General features: G+C 39.1%; 1 long non-coding RNA gene across 1 annotated transcript; it reads right to left on the bottom strand.

Annotated features, from left to right (window-relative positions):
- Window positions 1-2,729: 2,729 nt before the first annotated feature.
- Window positions 2,730-4,778, bottom strand: LOC131626993 (uncharacterized). The gene is made up of 4 exons (XR_009291377.1): window positions 4,190-4,778; window positions 3,972-4,088; window positions 3,776-3,887; window positions 2,730-3,676 (listed from the first exon to the last, which is right to left on the bottom strand). It is a non-coding gene; the product is annotated as an uncharacterized LOC131626993 (long non-coding RNA).
- Between the last annotated feature and the right edge of the window lie 2,695 nt (window positions 4,779-7,473).

Here is a 7,473-nt window from a genome sequence, read left to right as displayed (position 1 = left end):
TGAAAAGCTACTGCCAACAATGTAATTGGTTACATGTTTTTGGTAACCGGTTACCTCAACTCAAAGGGTAGAAATGCATGTTTTTCAAGGTTGGAAACTTATGCCATGCATATATGTGTTTGGGCATGCATATGTATGAAAGTTTATGTGATTTTTGAGCACTAAGGAATATCAATGTAAAAGTATTTAACTTGTACCATTATGATGTTAGACGATAGGACTGGTCTAGAGGGGGGTGAATAGACCACCTTTTTCGACTTAAGAAAATTTTAGCTATTTGAAACGTGACATCCCTTAATCACTTAATCGTCTAAGATGATTATGTTATCGGGGACCGGATATGTGCACTAAACCAAACGGATGAGAATGTCAAGTGATGAATTACGTTTTAACGAATATCTCGATTGTCTCAATTACACACTATATGGTATATTACTCACAATGAACGTTTTCACTAAAATATGTTCAAAAACTTGATTGGGTAATTTTATCGAACACTTGGTGATCGATATTTTACCTAACCTTAGTTTTTGTTCAATAATGGAAATAAACGAAAACAAGTGAAAATGCGATAAAGTAAAAGCGATAAAGAACACAATATTTGTTTAGGCAGTTCCTCTATCGTCCTCGCAGGAGTACATCTGCCCCTAATTTCAAATGAAATTAGGAAAGTTTTATTAGATTGCAAAATGTTTAACAATGATAGAAAGTACCAATCACCAACTACACACATGCAGTAAAATTGAATACAATTCGATCCTCCCCTTGATTCAAGTTGAATCAAGTCAATGTCTAAGATCTTCATGATCAAGACCCCAATCGTTCCTTTCTCAATCCTCCGATTGTAGCAAGTTTGTTGAGTAGATCTTCAATCTCTCAAACCCTTATGCACGGCTGAATTGAATACCAAAGTGAATCGATCGTCAAAAACCTTCGAACAAAATCTTTGATGAGGAAGGAAAAACCCTAAGGTTTTATACAAGAAACACCCTCAACAATCTTCATTCGAACAAGATGAATGTCTACCGTCGAATCTCGAACAAGACAAACTCTACCGTCGAACCTTATCAACACACATTCCTTACTTCGATCGAGAAAGATGATTATGTGTGATTCTCGATCAATAAGCGAAAGGTTGAAGATGAGAAGTAGCTGAGTCTATATTTCACGTTTCTTGTGGTTTTTCTTGAGAATGATCACTTGAGTATTTATACCACATACAATACATAGGCCAAAATGAAAGCAGCAGAAAACCCAATTTATTAGCGACAGGTCGACCTGCTCTCTGCATAGGTCGACCTATTGAATGCTTTGCACCATAAAAATGAGCCATGTGTGATGCTTGCATCGACCTAAAGGGTCGGCGTGCGCATTCCCGTGGATTCCCCAAAAGGCCATGCGTCGACCTAATGAGGTAATGCGTCGACGCATTCTATTCTTGCACTTGAGCAGCCAAACTTTGATGCGTCGACCTGAAGGGTCGGCGTGCGCATTCCTGTGACTTCCTCAAAAACCCAATGCGTCGACCTAAGAAGGTGATGCGTCGACGCATTCATCCTTCACCTGACTTTCTTCACAAAGGGCTTGCAATAGGTCGACCTATGATGTGTGTGAGTCGACCTATTGGTGTTTTGTGTCCAAAAAAGCTTGTCTTGGTTGCATGTGCTTGATTTTAATGTTTCCACTTAAGTTACGGTTGATTCACAATATTTTGACAGCATCAAAACAACACCTTGCCCTCACATACTCCCCCTTTTTGATGATGGCAAAATTTGTGAATCTTAGTCGAGGTGTTGCTTGTCTGAAATGACTGCTCCGCCTTTCTTGGTGCGTTTGTTTTCCATTGCTTGTTGATTCACTCGGTTTTCTCCCCCTTTGACAACATAAAAAAGAGACAGATAATATTATACATATATGACGGAATACCATATCTCAATCTTGATCATTACTAAGCCCTTTTGCAATCATAATCATAAAGCATTCATTCACATAACACAATGCTGAATGATAAAATAAACGGCAATATAACATAAATAGATAAACGATAATGAGCACATAGCTCAATTCAAATCATTACACAAACACAGAGTACGGTAGAATAATGTCTAGCAGAAGATAAAATTAAGTCACAAAATACAAATAAAATGTTCATGACAATATGGAAATGTTGAATGCAGAGAAAATCAAAAGAGAACACTAGGCATTTGCATCATCATCTCCTTCTTGAGCCGATGGTGGTGGTTGAGACGAATGAACTGGAGGAAATGGGTAGTATTGCATGAAGGCACTTGTGAAGGAGGAGATTTGGTTGCTCTGGGCATCCAACATGCCATAGAGCGTGTTGTACCTTTGCTCTTGAAGTGTTGAGTAGGCGGTAAATTGAGCACCTTGCTCAGTGACACGAGCGGTTAGAGTAGTTAGGCGCTCATTCATCAAATTTTGATTTTCAATTTGTTGAAGACGCATAGCCTCCATCAATTGTGTTATATTCGAACCGCCAGTTTCAGCATCCACATCTTCATCTTCATCTTCACCTGCAATATCTTCCTCTACATTGTTGCACCCCAAAATTTGCCCTCTTTAATTGAGCTATAAGTTAATAATGACGTTTATTTCGTCATTTAAAAATCGAAAAAAAATAATAAAGAGTTTCTTTTATGTGGTGCACGCAATCGTTAATTCACTGAGATTCATTGAATTTCATGACAATGTGTTCTTATGTGCTTCAATTGCTATCTTCCTCAAGAATTCCTCAAGACATTATTGTTATGGCAGTTTGAGGTACAATGCGTGTCATGGTGTGAGTGATGAACTTGTGGTTTTATTTTGTTCAAGGCATGTTTATTCTCTCAATTGCATGTGGCTTATAATTCGAGTTGATTTGGACTACTGATTGAATTTAAAGGTTCATTAAGAATGCAAATTAATTCGGATTCGAAGTTAAGTCAAGTAATTCCATGAATTCAGATTGTGTTCAAGACGCTATTATGCTTCCAATTTCCTGGTGGTTTATATTGTACAAGTTTGGTTTGAATTAAGGCACCAAGATTGAGTCCATTGAAGTTTGCAAATTGATTGAGATTTATTCACAAAAAATATTCATTCGAGTATTGATGCAAATTCCATTCAATTTTATTCAACCATTTGTTCCAAATTTACACATCATTATGGTTATCATCATTCAAATCCATTAAAGTTCATTCAAAAATACAAAAGAAATATCATTAGATAACAGTGTTCAATCTCAAACATTCATTCAAATGTCCAAATCCAAATTCAAATAAGCCAAAAGTCCCGTATATAATTACATTCATTACAAGATTCATTTGGCATACAAGTGTGTCATTATACATTGAAAAAGTGCACAAAAATCATCCGAAGCTTTGCACCATGTCAAAACCGGACCTGCAAGTAAGCCGTAGCACAAGACCGATTGGGCATATCACAAAAAACCAGGAAAATTGCACAGAAAAAAACCGGCTCAGCGAACAGAATGTAATTGATAAACCGAAACTCAGTATAACAGAAAAAATTCAGAAACTGAAAACCGTAACAAACTCCTTTCTCAGGACCCTCACTCTCTCCCCTGATCTTGATCACGGTTCCATAATCATCTTCTTCATTCATCAACATCCGTCGTTCTTTCCTCTCTGACTCAAATCCATCATCCTCATCACTGTGAACAAAAAATTCAGCATCGTCACGCCTTCACAGAAAAACGCAGGAACGAAAAGAAAAAGAATCCGAAAAAGAAGAAAAAGGATCAGTAACAAACAGTGTAAAAAGCTTCGATACAATCTCAAATTCTTCATCCAACAAACACCTAACTGAATCTCTCTCTCTCTGGCGTTCTTCAATCATCATCTTCATCCTTCACACTCTTCAACCTTCATCAAACACATTAAACAAAAAACTCAGAAAAAGCTTAAGAGAAAGTCATAACAGAAATTCACCTCCATCAATTCCCCAACCTTCTCTCTGCAACAATTGAATCAACGACCGAATCTTCCATTGAAGGATCCTTCAACTCTTCCTCACTTCTCCGATTCTCCATTCTTGCTCTATAATCAGAATCATCAACCTGCAACCTTCACGCTACAATAATCAACCACGACACCAACTGCACAGAAGAAGGAGAAGAAGAAATGAATCGGAAAAACAAAAGCAAAAGATTAATGTGTGCGATTACCTTGATTTCTCTTTACCGACGCCATCGCACTCGCCGCAATTTAGGAATTTCAGTCTCTATCGGCTCAACGATCTTCAAGAAATTGTGTTGATTCTTCGCGATAATTTCCGCTTACCGCAAATCTTCATCATCGCGGCGGAACCGCAACTCCAAGCTTAGTCTTCATGATAACCAAATCGCATTATGTTCATTCTCGTCTTGCATCACATCACAACAACATCGTTGTCTTCGTCTTCATCATTTGCGCTTCATCATCCTAAATATCTCTGCACTTCAAACTTCAACATCGCTACAGTAACGGTAAAGGATTCGACATCATCGCAACGGAGTTGATTTCAGAGGGATGCAGATGAATTTAGAAGAGAGAAGAGGATGGCGAGTTGGTTCTGGTGATACACGAGACAAGGTTCGGTAGAAGGTGTGAGTCAAGAGGCTGTTCCGGCGCCGTCACACACGAGGGAGAAGGCAAATACGGCTATCCATTTTGACCTAAGTCCTCTTTCCTTTTGTTTATCTCATTTTTTGTATTTTACTGATAATTGATAAGAGATTAATGTGATTAATTGGACTTAATTAGTGTTAATTAGGATTAGAAGGACATAATTAGCTCATTAACATTGAAACTATAAAAATCTAAATAAAGCTTTATTAATTGAATCAACATTAGAATCTGAATGTGAATTAAGGCAATCCCTTGGGCCTTCAACGAAATTCTGATTCTCACCCCCCTAAGCCCAATCACGTTTTTGTGTAGAAAAATTGTACAATAATAACTCTGGGCCAGCATCTGTTGGGCCATGCGCCTGTTTGTTGACCGCACCATGGTTTTTCACATCAAACCCCCTGTGTACATAATATTTCATGTTAAACTAGTTTTCTCTTATTAGTTTGTTTCCTATTGTTTTTTTAGCATAGTAAATCCTTGAGTTTTTGATAGATTTTAGTTTGATAAAAAGATAATAAAAACATATAATATTTCCCTTGTTAGAATTTAATTGTTTTGTTACATAGTTTTGTTCTATTATTTCCATATGAAAATGCAATTCAAAAACATGTAATATGTTCTCTTGTTAGAATTTAATTGCTTTGTTACATAGTTTTATTCTAATTTCTAGATGAAAATGCCATAAAAAATATTAGTCTTGTTAGATTTTGTTTTAGGATTTAATTAGAACTTAATCTCTATTATTTTCTAGGGCGGTGCTCGTGCTTCCTAGTTACTACTGATTTGTTTGTTGAGATGTGCGAGGTACTTCGAGAGAGCCTTCGATTGCGATTCGTTTTGCTACGTGTTCCACTTTACTTGTGGGACACGAATTCGCTTCCGGTGCGATTGATTTGCGTCGTGTTCCACATTATTTGTGGGACACGAACCTATTTCCGATGTCAGTCACCTGATCTCTCATTCATTGAGATGTATATTCCTGCATTGTCTGGCTTGTGTTCTCTTGCAGGTTGCTTATGTGGTTATGCTCGACGCGTGCCACATGTCGAGTATGTCAGGAAAAGGGTTCATGCAGCCGGACCCCCACCTTTCCTATAGCTCACGTCGCTCGACGTTGATGCTCGGTAGACGCACGCACCATTTTCCTTTACGATCCGTGACGGCTAGGTTGCTGAGAGGGATCCGCTCCTCTTGTCTATGGCCCAATCATTTTCGCGAGGTCTAATGCTTGGTTGACTTGGGTTGAGTTGCTCCCCTTGGCTATGGCGGGACCGCTTTTCTACCATTCGGTCAGTACCGTTGGTTTGTTTGCTTTGCGAGTGGATGCTCGTTTGTGTGCTCATTGTATGCTTTCCCTTTTCCCTCGTAGGTTGATAGCTTAGTTTAGACTTGTACCCTTTGTATGATAACATTAGGTAGCAAGCTTTCCCCTTAGCTTAGGTCTTCCTCATGCATTCTTTAAAACACAAACCACACTCTTTGATTTTCTTTTCTTAAGAGCTTGTTATTTCCGCTCCATTCCCAGCATAAGTCTCCAAAGGTCGAGCAGCGGAGTGCGAATGTAACTCGTTCACCTAAAAAACACAAAACAAACAGAAATTAGTTAGCCGAGCTACGGTAGCTCTGATTCTGCAAAACAGATACGTAGGCAGCGGGGTAGGGCCCGTGCGAGCACAACACTTTCTTTTCCCTACATTTTGCATTCATTTTAGTCCAGATTAGCGTAGATTTGTTACACACCCATTGATTTAGACACAAGCGTGGATACCATCGAGTACGATGGGCGCAAGGGGTGCTAATACCTTCCCCTCGCGTAACCGACTCCCTTACCCTTTTCTCTGGTCGTGAGACCGTTGTTTTGTTTTGTGGTTTGCTGGCATTCCCTTCCTTTTCAAGATAAATATGTTAGTGGCGACTCTGTTAATTTTCGCGGTAGCGACATACATCAATGTTCATTTCGTCCTCATCTTCTCTATTGAGATCCGAATTGTTGCCTCGTAGAACAACACCATAGGCACCCGTGGCGCGATTGTAGAAAAATCCCATCATATTCAGTGTCTTCTTGGTGAATTCTTGACAAATGGATATGGTCTTCTTTGGAAGCCGCTGAGATGGAATGTTGACTTTGTTAAGCACCCATTGGATGAGAGATGCATATCCAATAGCGGTTCCTCTACCTAATTCCTTTAATTCAAACATACGCTTCACAATAAAATGAGGCCAATTGACCGGAATTCGGCACTTGATCAACCAAACTAAGTACACTTCTTGTTGGTCAACACGAGAGTATCCACCTTGTTTAGGTCGGATGATACGTGCCACAATCCATTGTAGAATTCTGTCAACAATGTTTAAGAGACCTGTAGTAGCGGACCGAGGAAACAAATTGCTTTGGACTATATGGTCAGCATGAGGGCACCGCAACATGTTGTTCAGAGCAACATTATAGTCAAATTGGGTCATCACATTTGTATCAGTTACTGTGACGACATTCTCACGGAGTGGAAATAGACCCAATTGCCTCCAAGTGTTGTCGGTGATGGCGTATGTGGTTGTACCCATCTGAAAGTTGAAGGAACTCCCTTGGAAGTGTCCTTGCATACCATTATAAAAAACCCTTACCAGATCCTCATTGTACTCATGGCTTAGTTTGAGAAAAGTACCCAAATTTTGAACTTCAATTAGTTCCATTACCTGTTGAAGATGAAGTCTTCGTAGAGTTCCGGTGAACAGCACGAATTGTTTGATGACTTTTCGGTTTCTGAAGTGGGAAGAGTAGGATTCCATAAGAGCATCAGGAATGAGAGATAAGGCATCCTCTACTTCAGGTTGTTGTTGA

Source organism: Vicia villosa, unplaced genomic scaffold (assembly GCF_029867415.1).
Source record: "Vicia villosa cultivar HV-30 ecotype Madison, WI unplaced genomic scaffold, Vvil1.0 ctg.000342F_1_1, whole genome shotgun sequence".
In the NCBI taxonomy this organism is placed as follows: Eukaryota; Viridiplantae; Streptophyta; class Magnoliopsida; order Fabales; family Fabaceae; genus Vicia; species Vicia villosa.
This window is presented reverse-complemented; position numbering and strand designations above follow the sequence as displayed.